This window comes from Pipistrellus kuhlii, unplaced genomic scaffold (assembly GCF_014108245.1).
Source record: "Pipistrellus kuhlii isolate mPipKuh1 unplaced genomic scaffold, mPipKuh1.p scaffold_m20_p_5, whole genome shotgun sequence".
In the NCBI taxonomy this organism is placed as follows: Eukaryota; Metazoa; Chordata; class Mammalia; order Chiroptera; family Vespertilionidae; genus Pipistrellus; species Pipistrellus kuhlii.
Genome location: NW_023425551.1, coordinates 8,434,803 through 8,454,209, shown reverse-complemented (window position 1 = coordinate 8,454,209; position 19,407 = coordinate 8,434,803). Strand labels below are relative to the sequence as shown.

The 19,407-nt window shown below is 42.9% G+C and overlaps 1 protein-coding gene across 2 annotated transcripts in view; it reads left to right on the top strand.

Annotated features, from left to right (window-relative positions):
* Nucleotides 1–19,407, top strand: part of MAN1A1 (mannosidase alpha class 1A member 1) — a 142,828-nt gene that overhangs the window by 22,083 nt on the left and 101,338 nt on the right. The window contains exons 1-2 of one of the 2 annotated variants that reach the window (XM_045573274.1): nucleotides 8,453–8,457; nucleotides 17,279–17,283. The exons of the other annotated variant lie outside the window; for it this stretch is intronic. The gene's annotated coding sequence lies outside the window, so the exon portion shown is untranslated. Of the gene's footprint in view, nucleotides 1–8,452; nucleotides 8,458–17,278; nucleotides 17,284–19,407 lie in introns of those variants that run through there. 2 annotated transcript variants of the gene reach the window in all.

Genomic DNA, 19,407 nt, shown 5'->3' with positions numbered 1-19,407 from the left:
AGCTGTGGTTAGGTGTCTAATTAGCTATGGCTAAGGGAAGGAGCATTGATTTTTAGGACCAGTGTGGCCCTGCACAGTGCCTCCTGAGTTGGAGAGGAGAGGGTTGCCTGGCTGTACCGCGGTCCAGCACTATCTCTGTGCACCAGCTGCCTTTAAATCATTGCAAGTTTCTGTGGTGGGTTCTGGTGGATGGTCCCTGGAGGAACTTCTGACATGAAACTCGTGAAATGGCAGTTCGCCAGCATTAGCATTTTCATACTGTCCCATTAACTGTGACACGGACACGTCTGCAAAGTATCAGTTTCAAGACCCGAACACACCCACCCTGAGATGTTCACTCTTTAACAACCACCGTGTTGCTGCTGCTTCACAGCGGGATGAAGTCCAAACACTTTCACTTCCACGGTGACCAATTACAACAGACACACACAAAATTTGACTTCAAATTTGCAAAAGAAGCAGGTCTGAACATGCATCTTTTGAAATCCCACCTGTCATATCAAGACTCAAAATCTCACCAGTGGCACAAATTCTTACTTGTTTCTGTCCCCTTTTAGTGGAAAAGCACTGGCCTTTCTGGACTTTCATGTCTTGCTTTGTCTAATCCTCTATCATGTATTTATTACATGTTTACTGTTAAAGGCAGCGAGAGGAAAGAACGTGTGGCTTTGTCACGTAGGAACAGCCCGACCTTGTGTAAGTACACACACCTTTCTCTGGAGAAGGGATGATAATGCCCACCTCTCAGTGGCTGATGGGAGCCATGGAGTGAATGGATGCAAAACTGTTTACCTCCCCTCGGATGCACACATTAATTATTTAGGAAAATAGCCCGGAGGTGGAAAGGCCAGTTTCTAAACCCCATCTGCCACTTGGCAATTCCCAGCACAGCCGTGGCTGAGTGTCTGTAGTGCTTCCTTGTCTCAGGAATGCTGTGAGCTGAGTGCTTTTCCTGTCACCGTTGTAACAAAATTATCCTGAAAGCAGCAACACAGAACAAGTTAGAAGTCCCCAGTTCTGTGGGTCAGAGTCTAAGTGGGCTTTTTTGGTTTCTCTGTATCGAGTCTCATAAAGCCAAAATCAAGGAATCAACAGGTCTGGCTTCTTACTTGGAGGTTCTGGAGGAGAATCCACGTAGAGGTCCATTCAGGTTGCTTTTTTACACCTGAGGCAGCACTGGGCGGCTGCACCCCTTCTGCTCAACCTCGTCTGCCTCCAGATAAGCTGCAGTCTCTGCTTTGAAGAGCCCGGTGACTAGATTGGAGCCACCTGCAGGGTCCAGGCACACCTCTGTATTTGAAGGTCACCTTAATTATCCGCGTGCAACTTTCATGACATTTCCATTTCACCTGCAAACTCCCTTTTTGCCATGTCAGTGAACATATTCTCAGGTCCAGGGGTTGGAGAGTGGACATCTTTGGTGGGGGTGGGAGCGTGGCGCGAGCAATACTTAACTTCTGTCGGTCCGATGCGTGTGATGCAGTGTGGGAAGCCAGCTGCAGCCCCTGGCGTCCAGGAGCTACTCAGCAGCCGCTGAGAATTGTGAGGCCTGTCCCAGTGGTTTGTGTGACCAGCCACACTGTTTCCCAGGAGGTATTTTGTGCCACAGAGGACTAGTAGGGGTAACTCACACCAAAAGAAGCCAGATTTTACAGTAATTTCTTTGTTTGAGCAACTATAATTACTATATGCAGGTAAGCAGGGAAGAGAAACAAAAAATGTATTAACATGTAGAGGATATCTCTCTATATAAAAGGCTAATGTGCTAAGCATCTGGCTGTCCAACCAGTCGCTATGACAAGCACTGACCACCAGAGGGCAGAAGCTCAACACAGGAGCTACTGTGACACGCACAGAGAAATGGCACCTAGGACCTGGTGCCCACAAAGCAACACTCGGCTTCCCCCACGTGGGACACAGGTCCCATCACCACCCTGAAGCAACAGCCCACCAAATCACAGCCCACACTGCTGAGACCTCATGGTGCAAAATGCGGCCCACAGCGCAGCCCAGCCCAGCGCCGGGTAATGACGTCACATTAAATATAGATATATATTTAATATATAAATCAATAAAATATATATTTTAAAAAAAGAATAATTGGCATCTCCAGGGTTTAGACCAAGTTCAGCTGCTTTGCTGTGACCCGGGGCTGTTTGAGTTGAGAACCTCGTCTGTGTGCAGCCACCTTACTAAGGTGGCTTGGTTGCATCCCTGAGGACTACATCAAAGGCCCAGCTACGTAGCAGTTGAAAATGGCCTTCTTTCAATTTTGAGGTTTCTGCTACCCAAATCTTTTTTTTTTTAATATATTTTATTGATTTTTTACAGAGAGGAAGGGAGAGGGATAGAGAGAGCTAGAAACATCGATGAGAGAGAAACATCGATTAGCTGCCTCTTGAATACCTCCTACTGGGGATGTAGCTGCAACCAGGGTACATGCCCTGGATTGGAATTGAACCTGGGACCTTTCAGTCTACAGGCCCACGCTCTCTCCACTGAGCCAAACCGGTTTCGGCAACCAAACCGGTTTCAGCTGCTACCCAAGTCTTATTTTGCTGCTTCATCACTTGGAGCCTTGTACTGAAGACATTTCACAAAAACACTCAACAGCTTTACCAGAGAGACATGGAAATGCTTCCATTTCTCCATCAAGGAGGACCTTGAAGGACAATGACTCAGTATGTATGTGTATTGTGACACAGAAAGAAATTTTGTAAGCAAGATTAACTCAGTTGCAAACATCGCAAGACTGTGCTTCTTGCTTGGTGGAAGTTTATGGACTTGTGTGTGTGTGTGTGTAATGGCATTTTATTGTGATGGCCTCAGCCCGGGGCGAGAGAGGCCCAAGGGTTAGATAGAGTTCATGAGAGGGAAGCAGTTCTTTTACAAGAGATGGCAATCAGTACTTAGAATTGTATTGAGATGGGAATCTGAGTTTCAAGGCTATCCGGATGGCATATCACATGAGTGAGCAGAGCCCAGTACCCAGAGGTCCGAGTCGGTTGAGAAGATAAAGCACAAGTGGAACGAGAATTGCTGCACAGTAAGGCTGATAAGCCTTTCACATAGACATACAGCTGTGCACAGGTCAGCCCTCTGCGCACAGGAACCGAATGTGCTATTGGCCATGCAGCTGTATGTGTGCAGATGTTTGTGAAAGGAATGAACAGCTCAGCCTGGCACAAAGGAACCGGTGGGAATGGAGTTGTGAGTTGGGGTCCAGAGTCCAGCAGGACAGCTGAGCAGTTGCACCCCATTGCCCAGCTGAGTCTGTTCTGGGATGTGCCTCTGCCTGGCTGACAAAGGTTTGCCCTACATCCTCGGCGATGGCATGTTTTGCAGGAGCCGGCCAGTGTGATGGAGGCCTGAGGCGACTGCACATCCTCCCCATTGCCCAGAGTCAACACTTGGAGGCTAGGGACGTGGTCTGTTAGATGTCAGTCCAGACCTTGGGTCTTTGCCAGCGAAGTTCAGAGGTGACTAGTTAGCTGCTGGGAGCGGTCCTTCTAAGCTGGGGCTACTAAGAAAGCAGGAAGAATGGACAGATCCCTCATAAATCCCGACAGAGCACCCTGGGAAAAGGCAAAATCTTCGTCTGGTTCAGAGAAGCATTTTAAACAAGGATATTTTAAATCAAGTTAGTGAGTCCTAAGCCAAGGACAGTGTTTTATATTCAGTACTGGGAAGATAGTTGTTGTCAGTGGAAGAAGGTCATACCCCATTCTATTTGGAACAACAGTCTGGTCTCCAGAAAGAAAAGATGTGGGATTCTAATATTGTTCAAACAGTGAGAAGAAAATACACAATAAAAGAGAGTCAATCTGTTGATCAAGGAAATTGATCATTGAAGATCACAAGTATACTGACTGATTTTAAGCAAGATTTGGTAAAACAAGAGTGGAAAAGGTTGTATTCTTTAATATTCATGGAGAAAAAATTTATATTTGAGAAAAAGGAATAGTAACTCAGCTAAGATGCTCTGTATAATTAGATAAAATTTAAACATTTCAACTAGGGTTGCCCATTTTAAACCAAATATAGTATTTAGTAAAAATATTAGCTGTATATTTTTTTAACTGGAGCCTTTTTTTACATTTTTTTATTTTTCGATTACAATGTACATTTAATATTATTTTGTATTAGTTTTAGGTGTACAGCATACAGTTAGACAATCATATACTTTACAAAGTGTTCTCCCTAATATTTCCAGTGCCCACATGGCACCGTACATAGTTATTATAATATGATTGACTATATTTTCTATGCTTTAGTTGACATCCCCGTGATTATTTTGTAACTACCAATCTATGCTTCTTAATGCCATTTTCACCCAGGCCTCCAGATCCCCCTCCCCAATGACCTATATATTTCTGTGAATCTGTTCCTGTTTTGTTTGTTCATTTACTGGTATATTGTTCTTTAGAATCCACATGTAAGTGAAATCATATACTATTTTTCTTTCTCTGGCTGATTTAATATACTTAACCTAATACCCTCTAGGTCCATCCATGCTATTGCAAATGGTAAGATTTCATTCTTTTTTTTTTTTACTTGAACAACTTATCCCATTTTTAACAAATATTCTACTTTTTTCAAGCAAAGTGGAGGAAAACAACTCACTGTTCCCTGAAGTTACATCTTAATAAGTAAACCGAGGAACCCTGATTACATGCATCTTCTCTTTTTAACCTTTTGTGCCCTGTCCCCCAATCCCTGCATTACATCAGTCATATAAGGCTTGAACAGAGGACTCGGCTACCATAAATTCATTGGTAAATCGTAGCATTTATTATTATGCAACTCTTCTGATCAAGCCTTTAGAGCAGTTTCAGCTACCAAATAATATTATGAAGAGAAATAATACAGAAGAAAAACTTCCTATTTCCCCAAATTGGGAATAAGGTATAAGTCCAATTTGGATATGATCACTCATTTAAAACACAACAACTAGCCGAAACCAGTTTGGCTCAGTGGATAGAGCATCGGCCTGCAGACTGAAAGGTCTTGGGTTCGATTCCGGTCAAGGGCATGTACCCTGGTTGCAGGCACATCCCCAATAGGGGGTGTGCAAGAGGCAGCTGGTCGATGTTTCTCTCTCATCAATGTTTCTAACTCTCTATCCCTCTCTCTTCCTCTCTGTAAAAAATCAATAAAATATATTTTTAAAAAAACACACAACAACTACAGAGAGCTACTCAGATGTTTAATACGGTATTGGTTGATAGTTGATGAGTTCAGTAACACGTAACCTTAGTTTGTACTTAAAACACAACTGGAGACAGGTGGTCGCCCTCTCCTGCCTCTGGTGATGTCTCTGATGTTCGTTCTCCTGGGTTTACACTCATTTATGGGAGCGAAACAACCTCTGAGACAGCACACCTGCCTGCATCACCTTCATCCAAGGCCGGAGGAAGGGAAAGCAGGGCGGCCCGCCAACCTGGGCAAGCGTGTCATCGGCCTGAGTTCTGTCCCAGAGCTACCTCTAACAACAGACAGGCTTACGAAGCACTCATGTGGCTTTGGCAGCGTCTGTTGCAGGGACAAGCAAGGGAGAAGGAGATTTGGGTGTGGAATGAATCAATCTATAGTATCTGCCATATGTAGGCTACATATTCATTTCCCCCCATTTTTATAATTGTTTTGCAACTTGGTGTCATCTTTTAGACTAGTGAAATAATTTGACCTCTGCTGATAAAGTTGGCATCTTTTCTTTTTATTCTTAAATTTATGAACATCTTTGCCTGGTTTGTAAGCTGTAAAATAGCTGAACCAAATTGGAACTCCTTGTACCCAAAGCTGATACTAAGAACGCAGTCTACTTGAACAGGTCACTGAGTTCCACATACATTTAATGCCCAGCGCTTGCCACCCAGCAACTGGAGAGTGAATGATGATTATCTTTTAACACCGTTCGAAAAATAATTCAGGATTTATCATATTTTATCGGTCTCGCAGAATGGTTAGAGTAATGCATTTTCAGACCCAGGAAATATTTGCCATCACTTATAGAACATCTTAGATGATCTTCAATTCATAGGAAACATTAGTTTATAGCGTGGTAATGATATAAGCTTATTAGATGTTAATGCTTACCTTAAAAATATAGTACAAGATACAGTACAAGATAAGTGTTTTTCACCTTTAGTAATGACCTTAGTTATATAGTAGAACTCTATGTGAAACTGTAGTAGAAAGGCCATTGGAAAGTAATCAATACATATGTACTTTCTTTCTTTTTTTTTTACAGTTGTTCTGCAAGAAATCTGATGTTGCTATTTTAGGGGTAGTTGATAGAGCGTTACTGACATTTGAAGTCATATTGAGCAATATATCTTTTTCCAATAGCCAGAAAACAAAATTATTAATGTGTTGGGTTGGTGATAAAATTCCATCTATAAAACCAACAATAAAGGTTATGAGCTAACACTGTAGGATACTCAAATAGAAATGAACAAATATCTCTCAAAGGAAGGAACTTTTAGATATTAAACTTTATGTAAAGCAAAGATCTTTTTCAACCTACATAAGATATCTTTATCCTGCAGGGCACTAGAAGCAGGAGATAGTCTCATTTTCATGTCATTCCCTTAATCTACTGATATATTTAATGTTTCTCTGCTGTATCAGCAAGGTTTAAAAATATAGGAAACAGCTGAAACTGGTTTTGCTCTGTGGATAGAGCGTCGGCCTGCGGACTGAAAGGTCCCAGGTTCAATTCCGGTCAAGGGCATGTACCTTGGTTGCGGGCACATCCCCAGTAGGGGGTGTGCAAGAGGCAGCTGATTGATGATTCTCTCTCATCGATGTTTCTAACTCTTTATCCCTCTCTCTTCCTCTCTGTAAAAAATCAATAAAATATATTAATATTTAAAAAATAAAAATAAAAAATATAGGAAACACACAGAGATGTGTAACAATAACACACGGGTTAACAGTTTATTTGGAAATTCATTGGGAAGTCAACTTCCCCAGATTGCATGGGCCACATGCTTAGCTCAGGACAGTGTAAAGACAGCAGGTTTTAGGCTTCAGAGCCAGCCTCCACCCATGAGTTCGAGATCTGACCCGAGGAAGATTATGTAACTTTTTGATTTTCTTATCTGTACAAGGAAGTCTCCATGGGGAGACTGCTTTCCTTGCAGGGTTCTTAAGAGATTTAAAAAACAAAACAAAACAAAACAAAAACCATGTAACTGTTTTACATATTTCCTGACACATAAGTGTTCCATACATGCTTTCCAGTTTTAGGAATTATAATTAAGTATCCTTTTGTGACATACCAATCATGGATTTTATTTTTTCCAATCTTATAGATTTTAAATCTTATGGAATCACTAATTGCTACTCCAAGATTATACTTAGGATCAAGCATTTTTGTTATTCAGTACTAGAGGCCCAGTACATGGCATTTGTGTGCTTGGGGGGAAGAATGGGGGGGTCTTCAGCCCAGCCTGCGCCTTCTTGCAGTCCAAGAGCAGCCAGCAGTGGGACATCCTTAGCGCTGCCGTAGAGGTGGAAGAGGCTCGCCAGCCATGAGCCCGGCTTCTGGCTGAAGGGCGTTCCCCCTGTGGAAGCGCACTGACCACCAGAGGGCAGCTCCTGCGTTGAGCATCTTTCCCCCTGGTGGTCAGTGCGTGTCATAGCAACTGGTAGTTCTGCTGTTTTGTTGATTTGCACATTAGCCTTTTATTATATAGGATACATAAGTACTGCACACCACCGTTTTATACAATATTTTTATTGTGCCTATGCCCAAATAATAATGTCTAAAACGTTACCTGCATTATACAAAAGGGTTACTTGCAGAAAATCTTATAAAATCATGGATTCTGCAATGACAGTGGGCATCCCGATTATTTCAGAAGTTTGAAAAAACTAGAAGGGGTCAATGGGGGAAAAGGAGAACTTATGTCATACTTTCAACAGTACGAACTAAAAGGAAAAAACACAACCATTTCTCTGTGATACTTTATAGTCAATATATTTTTTATGAATTCTGCCTTGGCATAGTAATAACTTACAAAATTATTCATAATCATTTAGTTAAGAGAATAGTAATTTCTGGTTTTACTTTGTAAAGGAAAACACCGGAACTCTGTAACACAAATTAAAAGTTACTAGTCTTTATGAACTTAATGTAGCTATAAACAAAAGGAGCTCTGTAACTCTGTTTGGTAACAGCTTTATTCATAATTGCCAAAACTTGGAAGCCACCGAGATATTGCTCAGAAGGTGAATGGATAAATCAACTATGGTTCATCCAGGCAATCAAATGTTATATAATCTAAAAAAAAGTAACAAATAACTATCGAGCCTTGAAAATTTAGACATGGAAGAACCTAAAGTTTATGTTTACTAAGTGAAAGACACCGATCTGAAAGGGCTACATACTGTATGTTTTCAACTCTATGACCTGCTGGACAAGGCAGAACTATGGAGACAGTCAAAAGATCAGTGGTTGTCAGGAGAGAGTGGGGTGGATAGGCAGAGCACAGAGGATTTTTAGGGAAGTGAAATTATTCTGTATGATATTATAGTGCTATGGGCACAAGTCATTATACGTTGGCCAAAACCTTAGTATGTAGAACAACAAGAGTGAGCTGTGATATGAACTATGGACTTGGGGTGGTAGTGGAAATGATGCACCATGGGAGGTCCACGGTAACACAGGACCTCCTGGTATGTGATGTTGAGAGTGGGGGAGTCTGTGCTGCATTCCAGCGATGCGTGTATGGGAAATCTTGGTACTTCACTCAAAAATCAGTTTTGCTTTAAACTTAAAACTGCTCTGAAAATTGAGTCTATTTAAAGAGCATACACACAAAAGAAAAAAAAAAAAGAAAGAAAGAAATACTTGTACCCTGTGATGCTCTTGATAACTGAAGCAGAACGGGACTCGACTCTCTGGGGCTCTCGTTGGTTTGCTAAAATATAAATAAGTAAAAATAACAAAATAGAGGGAGAGAAAGAGCAAAGAAAAGAGTATAATTTAAAAAGGTAAAACCTCTGCTGGCTCTTCCTCGTTTTTATAAAATCCAAACGAATTCCTTTTCATTTAACATTGGTTATATTCTAACGTCATAGAGTCTGTAAAGTTTTGAAAGAGAATGTTAAAGAACAAATAGTTACTAGTCTTTATGAACTTGATGTAGCTATAAACCAAAGAGAGCACATTTCAGTTCTAAAAAAATCATGTGTTGGTATTGCAAGAAAGATAAATGCAGTGAAAATAGGAAGCTGTAAAATAACATGCATCAGGGGAAAGGAGGCTTGGAGTTGCCGTTTAATTACAAATAGGAAAACAAAAAAACAAAAAAAATCTTTTGAGATGAGATAGCTTATACTCCATGAGGATAATATGTGTTTCCCATGGGGTAATTTTTTACAAATCCTTTTCAGAATAAAGGGGACCCCATGTATTCCAACTGGGGGTACCATTTTCTCTTCATGGCCGGAAAGATCGTAGCTGCTGCTGTGTCCCAGGCTTGGAAAAGCCCTACAGAGTCTTTGCCTGGGGACTAATGAGGAAGATCTGCTGGCCTCCCACTGACCACAGAGGTCTTCCCAGGGGTAATCTAAAGAGAGCAGTGTTAGGTCAATTAAAAATCAACAAATAGCCCTGACTGGTTTGGCTCAGTTAGATAGAGCATCAGCATGCAGACTGAAAGGTCCCAGCTTCGATTCTGGTCAAGGGCGTGTACCTTGGTTGCGGGCACATCCCTAGTGGGGGAGTGTGCAGGAGGCAGCTAATCAATGTTTCTCTCTCATCAATGTTTCTGACTATCCCTCTCCCTTCCTCTCTGTAAAAAATCAATAAAATATGTTAATTAATAAATAAATATAAAAATCAACAAATAAACAGACCAAATACCCTAACACTGAACTTTTGTATTCCAGTAACACCTTTGTGAAAGGAGACCATAGTCATGAATCAGCGGACAGATAGTTTTTGGTGTGTTGTCGTCGTCGTCGTCTTCTTCTTCTTCTTCTTCTTCTTCTTCTTCTTCTTCTTCTTGCTTCTGCTTCTTCTTTTGCTTCCTGCTCCTTCTTTATTGGCAATAGGAAGTGCTGGTTTTGGCCCAGGATTATCGATTTATAACAAGGCTATTGAGAAGCCTAGGCCAGATCGTTTTGATGAGGAAATAACAAGTGATACACCCTTCTTAGCAATAGTGCTTCTTTCCAAAAAAAGGGATGTAGTAGATATTCACACAAGAACCAGCCTTTGTCTGACTCTGACTTCTGAGATGCTAAATTACTATCTTTTAGACTATTTCATGGACATGTACTACATTTTCCTTTAGTTCTGGGGTTGTTTCTTGGCATGGGATTTCCATTGTATGTGTTTGATTGCTTTTTGCCCTGTACCCTCCTGCATTTGGTACCAGTACAGAAGTTTTCTAAAATAATGTCAGAATTTGATCACAAAGCAAGAGAACAATTATGATCCAGTTCCCTGAGCTAGACCTAGAAAAACTGCCTTTCTCTTAGGGAAGGTACTTCTTAGAAACAGGACAATCTGTCCTCTACATGTAGCAATTAACTAGACTTCTCATTTTATTTTTTTAAACTGGCTTTATCAGGCATTCTGACCCTTCTTCTAAAGGGAGTCTGCTGCTAACCACTCTTCATTCAGTGGGGAGTTAATGCTCAGTGGCCCATCAAGGTTCATATAATAGCATTAAATAATTATATAGATCCTGCTCCCTGAAAAAACTCATATATTCTAACATTGTATGTGGGAGAATTCAGGACATCTGAACCTGAAGAAGACAAGCCCACGTATACATCCACTCAGTGGTTAAGAGGCAGCCTCCAGTGCTTGGAAACAAACATTGTCCACCCAGAGATAAGAGGAAGGAAAAACTGGCCAGCACTGGCTGCGGAGATGATGATAAGGCTCAGGAGATGTCACAGCTGAAGAGAGCAGGGGCTGGTGCAGCCAGAAGCTGCCTGTGAAGGAGAGGGAGTCGTGGTTCTCTGTTTCCAGGGCCAGGCAGGTCGGAGGGGAGCAGAGCCATCGCCTCTGCCCAAGCAGACTCCAGGGTCAGGAGGAGAGGAGGTGGGGACAGAGCTGGGCAGAGCCGACGCGGAGGGGAAGCAAGGTCGTGAGAGTTAAAGGATGGGAGTCAGGGAGGGAGAGGAGGTGCCGTTGGGTTCCTTCCTTGAGCCAGCTCACACTCCTGACGTGTGTGCTGCTTGGTGTCAGGCTCAGCCTGTCTCCTTGGACCCCCAGGTAGGGCTGCCTTCTGTGCATGGAGCAGCAGGGGAGCTCCGAGGCTGCAGCTGACTGTCTTCAGGGTTGGCCAGTAGCAAAACTGTCAGGGCTCCCGAAGGGCTGGAGGGAAAGAATTAAGAGAGGGAGCATCCACAGCCTCGCGCTTCCTTTGCCCTATGCTGGGCCTCAGCTTCTTCATCTGGGGTAGTGATACCGTGGGAGGATGGGACAAGGGTTACGCGTGTGATAAGTTTCTTCGACTTCCCCTCACAGCGCCTGGTGGGAGGGGTCTGACAGTGAGATTACTGCCTCCGCTGCCTCTCCTGTGGCTGCATTTGCAGAACAGAGCATGTAGAAGTCTGCGTGCTTTCTGAAGTGCGCAAGCACCACTCACCCAGAATTACCGAGAAGGGTGTGCACATTGCTTCCTGTATCTCAGGTCTCCAGGACCTCCTTGGTTTTTGGCAGAGAGAGGGCACTGATGGTGGGGGCAGGGCAGTCCAGCAGCAGGCACTGAGGGCAGCCTGTGCCACAAATCCTGACTGAGCCGTGGCCAGCAGGCTGGAGGGGAACGACATGCCCAGAGGCCTAAACACAGAGCGGTCAGTCTAGACACGTGCCTGTAAACCAGGGGTAGCAGCGCAGATTGCTGGTTTGCGGGCTGTCTGTGGCTCACAGATGGGCATTTTATCCCTAGCTAGCATATTTTTTTTTTTTCTAGACCCGCTGAAAACAAGCTTGTGTTTTCTTCACAGCCTTTTTCAAAAATGGCTTTGGTCAGGGCCTTTATGTGTGCCAGATTCCCTGTCATTGCCAGTCGCCCTAGACCTGGTCATGCTATTTCTGTGTGGTCCTTGAGTTATTCTGCCCCTCTTTCTAGCCCAGGTCAAAGCGGGGCCCGAGCCAGAGAGCCGGCCCTGGTCGCAGAACCAGGGATTGAATGTGTTCTCTCCCTCTATCCTGGGGTTGCAGGGCGAAATGTAGGACTCTGTTAACTTTGCGTGTCAGATAAACAGAAATGCTTTTATTTTAGTACTTGAGGCCCAGTGCATGAAATTCTGAAATCCGTGCAGGGGAGAGAGGGGCTGGTCCCTCAGCCTGAGCTGCCCTCTCTCCCAATCCAGGACCCTTCGGGGGATGTCTGACTGCTGGTTGATTGGGCCTAACCCAGCAGTTGGACATCTCTCTTGCAATCTGGGACCACTGGTTTCTAACCACTGAGTGATTGCCCGTAACCACTCACCTACCTGCCTGATCGCTCCTAACCACTGGCCTGCTTGCCCCTAATTGCCTCTGCCTTGGCCCCCCCACTGCCACAGCTTAGTCTAGAATGACGTCTGGAAGGGCGTTCGGCTTTCTGGTCTAATTAGCATATTATGCTTTTATTATTATTGATAAGTATGTCCCATGCAATCTTTTTATGTCCTAAATCTGACACCCTGTTTTATCATTTATAATTCGTACCTTGCCACCATTTACCACTTATTGAGTGGTAAAGAGCTCAGTAAGTGGTAAATGTCATCACAACATTGTGAAAAAGAATCTTGGAAACAGAACACGTTGGCCACCTTGGAGAAAGAGAGAGAGAATTAATATATGTCAGTGTTTGGATGAGATAGCTTGATCAAAGCGCATCAGTGTTTTAATCTGATATGGGCTAACGTTGGAAACTGTAGTGGCTGGGGATATTTTTCTCCATGTGATGACAGGTAAGAAGGTAACTGGACTGAGGCCTTGCTCAGTAAAAAACTGTGTCAAGCTGAAGCCGGTTTGGCTCAGTAGATGGGGTGTCGGCTTGTAGACTGAAGGGTCCCGGGTTTGGTTCCGGTCGGGGGCATGTGCCTCGGTTGCGGGCGCGTCCCCGGTGGGGGGTGTGCAGGAGGCAGCTGATTGATGAGTCTCTCTCATCGATGTTTCTGACTCTCTATCCCTCTCTCTTCCTCTCTGTAAAAAAATCAATAAAATATATATATTTTAAAAACAAAACAAAAAAAAAAAACACAACTGTGTCAAGTGGAGATCATTCCCGGGACTCTCTTAGGTGGCATCTTGATGTCTTCAAGTGAGAGGGTGCTAACCATGTAATTCTGATAGACTCCAGGCCTGCGGACTCAGTGTCCCACCAAGCTCTGCATGCTGTCACCTATAGGCGACCTTGGCCTCTTGTCTCTCCTGTCTTGTTTGTTGACTTCTCCCTGAATTGCCCTGCCCACTCGGAGTGTAGGTACATGTTCTCCCCTATCTCTCCGATCCTGTGGCCTGGGGACAATGAGGAGGTGGCCTGGAGAAAAGCCAGGTACACTCCTTGGGCATCTTCCGCCAGACATGGGCGTCATCAGATGTGATCTCCAGACCATGCTGTGAGGAAGATGGTGTTCTTTTCTTTATATAGACTTTACTTTTTAGTCCAGTCTTAGGATCAAAGCAAATTTGAGTGGGAAGTATAGAGAGTTCGCATATATCCTGTCTCCACACATCCCCACCCACCCCCACTATTCACATCATGTACCACAGTGGTGTGCTTGTTAGCATCAATTATTGCTTTTTTAAAGATGAAAAAACTGCCGAAACCGGTTTGGCTCAGTGGTAGAGCGTCGGTTTGTGGACTGAAGGGTCCCAGGTTCGATTCCGGTCAAGGGCATGTATCTTGGTTGCGGGCACATCTCCAGTAAGGGGTGTGCAAGAGGCAACTGATCGATGACTCTCTCTCTCATCGATGTTTCTAACTCTCTGTCCCTCTCTCTTCCCTCTCTGTACAAAATCAATAAAATATATATATATAAAAAAAAGATGAAAAAACTAAGGGTCTGAGAGGTCAGACCTGTGACCGGCCTCAGAACATGTGACAACAGTCCTCAGCACCAGGTTTCTCCCTGGCCCAGTATCCTGCTGGTCCTCTCAGTCTTCATTTCCAATGAAGAAATGTGGGGAGTGGGAGAGCATCGGAGAAGTGGTGGCTAACCTGTTGTCTGATATTCACATATCTAGGAATTCTTTTCCAATGGAAAGCGAGGGTTAGGGCAAGCTTTGACTTGATTCCCTCAATTTACTTTTTCTTTCCCCCTTCTCCAATTGCCAGTTCCACCAAAGATTTTTAAAAAGTTGGCACAATGATACCAAAAGTATCCTGTGTTGAGGTTTTATTTGAAAGTTCCAGAAGTTACTTTCATCTATCAAGTAATTTCAGGCAGAGTTTGGTGAACACTGTTCTCGGGCTTTTAAAATTAGTTATTGTTTTTTTCCAACGCATTAACTGTGAGTATAATTTTGAGAGCAAAGGCCATCAATTTCAGCAATCAGGGAGGTTGATTGACCTGCCACCCTAGACCTCCCTGAACCCAGACACAGCCCGTCATGTCCTTTAGAACAGCAGGAATGTGTCACTGGACCTGAGACCTTCTCTTCAGTGTCAACAGACAAGCAGTTACATAAACGAACCAGAGATGGTCTTTGGCGTTAGACTTCTATCTAGGTTGCTCATGTGGTCACTGCAGACTGAGACTTGTTAGCTCCAAATCTGGCTGGCATCAAATTCAAATTTTCACACATCCAGTTATTTTTAAAGTAGCCCAAACAAGCAGATCTTCAGCCATGAGGTGCCTGCCTGTTTTTCAACAACCCTCCCAGGAACCATACCCAGCATTTGCTGGCCCTTGATAAGATAGGGTCTTGTGGTTATAGGACTTCAAGCTGCTGCTGCCCTTTAGCGTCTTCTGACCCAGAGACTGTCCACCATACCTGCGAGGGATATCGTTTACACGTGTCAGCCCCCTCTCTCTGGGAGTGTTCTTGCCTTTCCCTTCCTCGATGATGGCTCCCCCCCTTAATCCTCTGGGCAGTCTCATGCTGGGAGGGACTTCCTCTCCTGCAGCCCTGTCCAATCACCACTCAAGGTAGCCTGCTCTATATGACTTACCCTCATGGGCATCTCTCCCCTTTCCCCCACCCCCTGCCTAGATTGGTCCCCAAATCCATCGGGCAAAGGCCCTACACAAGCTTACCTGGCACAGCCAAGCTTTTGAGAAAGCCAATATGTAAACTTTCAGAACCATCAGACGTTGCGCCATCTTGTCTTACATCTGGAGAAGACCTTTCGTAGAAAAGGTCTTCATTCTTTCTCCCTCCACCTTCGGATACCAAATAGTTGCGTATATTTACAAAAAGTTGTTATGTACTCTATTGTTTGTCTGGTTTTGTATAGGTGAGCCCCTCTTGTTTATCCTGTCTGTTAGCAGGAAAAAGTAGGAAGCTCTTTTGCATTGCAAAGATCAGAGACACACTTGAGTTTTTAGCAAAAATAATCATAATGCCTATTATTTATCAAGCACTTACAGTGAAATGTGTAAGCACTTTACATGCATTATTTTACTTAATCATCATAGTCACCCATGAGCCTGGTATTCTTGATTATTTGCATTCTGTGGAAGCTGAAAGTGGACTCTGAGAGATTAATTGCCTCACTTAGGGTCAGTGATTGGAGAGCTCAGATAAGAGCCCAGTTTGTCAGCTGCCTACGCCTATATCCTGCGCTTCTTCATTCCTCTCAGCCAGCAACAGGATTTCTCTATACGGACCCATGGGGAAGAAAGTAAACAGGTCAGTGGCAAAGAGCCATGTTTCAGGGAGTGAGCTGAGATAACTCATCCACATTCAGACCTCAAACAGCGTTGTTTTTCGCCCACTGCAGCTCTGCAGGTCTAGCGTGATTCCCCGTGTCTGCCTCCCAGTCTCCTCTTACTGTTTCCTCCTTCCCTTTGGTCTCATAGTTTCTCCTCCTGCTTCCAGTTGCCCATGGCTCCTTTTGTGGCTTTTTCTCTTGGTGTATTTCCAGTTACCTGTTTCTAGATCACTTTGGCCTCTGGATTCTTGGTGAATGTCTCCCAGATCCACTCCCATTGTAGGGTAGATGGTTAGATTGGTGCATGCAGGGGAAGGTGCGTCACGCCGGAGTGCCTCGCCTGCAGATCTCATGGCCAGCTCTCAGTCGCCTGCCTTTGGGGCAGGTGCCAGGCCCTGCATCAGTCAGCTGGGGCCAGGAACCCAGGTCACGCTGTATAAACTATGGAAATTTTGTGTAAGACCCGACAGAAAGGGGCTGTAAATGAGAATTGAATATGTAGCCTCGAAAGTCAAAAGTTGTGTGAGTTTAAGTTGAAATTTCTTTTTTTTTTTTTTTGACTTTCATTTAAAAATTTTAAGTATAGTTGGCATAAAATATTGTATTACTTAATATTGGTTTCAGGTGTAAAATTGATTCGACATTTTTATTCCTTATAATGTAATCATCCCACTATCTAGTAGTGATCATCTGTCTCCATGCAAACTATCACAATAGTATTGGCTATATTCCCCTCCACCTTTTTCACCCATCCTTCTGGCAGCCATCTCTTGGGTCTCTGTTTCTGTTTTTATTTTATTCATTTGCATGTGTGTTTTTTAGATTCCACATATAAATGAAACTATACTGTATTTGTCTTTCTCTGGTTGACTTATTTCACTTAACATAATGCTCTTTCAGCCCATTCATGTTGTAATAAATGGCAAGATTTTATTTTTTATTACTGTATAATATCACATCATCTTTATCCATGGTCTATCAATGGACATATAGGTTGTATCTTGGCTATTGTAAATAGTGCTGCAGTGAACATGAGGATACATATATCTCTTCAAACTCATGTTTTCATTTTCTTTGGATAAATACCCAGGAGTGGAATTGATGAGTCATATGGTGACTCGTCTGGCAAAAATGGTGAGATTTTTGAAAAGATTTTTAATGTGTCTTTTGTGAATAACTTAAGATCATATGAGTAAAGCATCAGTAGGTAAAGGTATTTGCTAAGTTTAGTTTCTAGTAACAAAAATGTAATTTCAGAAATCAATACATACCTAGAGAAGTTTAAGTATATTTTTATTTATTCCTGGCTTTGCATGTCCTTGATTAGGTCAGGTCATAGCATTGAAAACAAACTGTTAGGTACAACAGTAGAGCTGTGCACATTTAATTAGTTTTCTTCTTATTGTCCTACATATAAACATTTATGAGTATGTAGGAAGAAGAGGTTAAGCTTCCATACATTGTCTATTAGATTATAAGCATGATAGGATAATGTGCACTTCCCTTCTAGTACTTTAGCATCTCATTATTTATAATATAGCTGACCCTCAATAAATGACTTTGCCTAATTACTCAGCCCTGATGCCAAATGAGAAGCAAATGCCAATTAAAGAATCTTATATAAACAGAGTCAAAGGGAAGTAATGCAGTTTTTTTAAATATTTTATTCCGTAATTACAGCTTCTCTCAGTAAAAATAATGGATTTCTATTATGGAATATTTTATCATTTTGTTTTATTTGTTTCCATTCATACCGTTACTTTCACGAATATAAATATAAATACTCGGGGAAGGGGGGGATTGGCTTGCTTTCAGTTTATCTTTTTTCATGAGGGTTTCAGTACTGCATTTGAAGTCCCAGTCAGCATCAAGTGTAGGCCTGTTTTAATCCTTCTATCTTCTAATACTTGGGGTGTCAGGTTGTATAACCCTAATTAAACTGATGAAAACTCAAACAAAATGCGGGTAGTTGGTAGTTGAATTTTAGAAGTGACCTTCTTGTCCTGTCAGCTCACAAGCACACTGAGTCTGGGGAGATTAAATGCTTGCTTCCCCATGGTTCCTAGCTGGTAAGTAGCTAAAAACTGTAAAATTAAAAGCTAGTAGCATTTTGATGTTTTTAGATATTTGTACAAGTCATAAACCCAAGTTATATATGACTTATATGACTCTTTTCTCTCTCTCTCTCTCTCTCTCTCTCTCTCTCTCTCTCTCTCTCTCTCTCTCACACACACACACACACACACACACACACACACACATGTGCACGCACGCACGCACACGTGTGATGTCTTGGCTTTCACATGGTAAACCATCTGCAGAGGTCACCAATCACTAGATTCCTTAAGAAACCACTCTGATGCTCCATTCAGGGCATTTACCACCTTATTTTCATTTTTGTTTCTTACTTTAATCAGGGGTCCTCAAACTTTTTAAAGTGGGGACCAGATCACGGTCCCTCAGAGAGCTGGAGGGCCGGACTATATGAACTACTAATTCCTACTGTAACACCTCGGCTGCACTCACTGCCCAAAAAACCTGGCGGGCCGGATCAGACTCCTCTGCGGGCCGCATGTGGCCTGCGGGCCGTAGTTTGAAGACGCCTGCCTCATAGAATCCCGTGGGATGAGGAACACATTTTGAGAAACATGTGACAGAAGCTTTGGAAATGTAGGAGGCTAAGCAATTACTGTCAACTTTTCCCTTGGGGGGAAAGATAAGAAAAGTTAATATAAACTACAGAGGAAACACAAATAGCACATTGTATCATTTTCAACAGAGCAGCAGTCTTCTATGGGAGAGCTTTCTGCTCTCCTGGAGTCAATACTATATAGCGCCAGCTTCCCTTCAGTCCTGAAGCTGAAACAAATCATCATGGCGGGTTTTTCTGTTCTTGAGTCACATGTATTCCAAAAGCTTTTGAATTTATAAAGTATTTTTGGAAATTTGTAGGAATGGGAAGTTTGCCAAATGTTACACGTTTCATAGGAGAACCAAATCAAACTCAGATGTAATCTCAAGGTGTTTTTGTGGATTCATAGACCTCGCCTTTCCAGAGGCTCATTAATTTCTATTTCTGTGATGTGGTTTAACTGGTCTCAGCATAGATTTAAAATTCAGTAAACATGGGATTACCCACCACGTGCCAAGCATTGTGCTAGGTGCAATCACACAGATCACATTCACGTAATCCTTACATATACACCCTGGGAGGGCTTATGATCCCCATTTTCCTAGTAAAAAGTCTCACAAAAACTGTGACTCATCCGTGATTATGTGACTTAGCAGTGATGTTACTGGGATTTTATAAGTCATGTTATTTTATCCTTAAGTTTATTATACTTCCCAATACAATGAATTCATAAGGAGAAAATCTTAAAAACACTGCTTTCTACGCATTTTGTTGATTGTTGGAAGAGAAGTCTGGTACATCAAAGAGGATGCTGGTGCTGACTCACTAAGGGAGAGTGATGCACTGTGCTGGGTGACACCATGGGCTTTGGAGTCAGGCCAAACCGGATGGCCCCTGGCTCCTCAGCTGTGGAAAATGCCATGCCTTCGAGTAGAG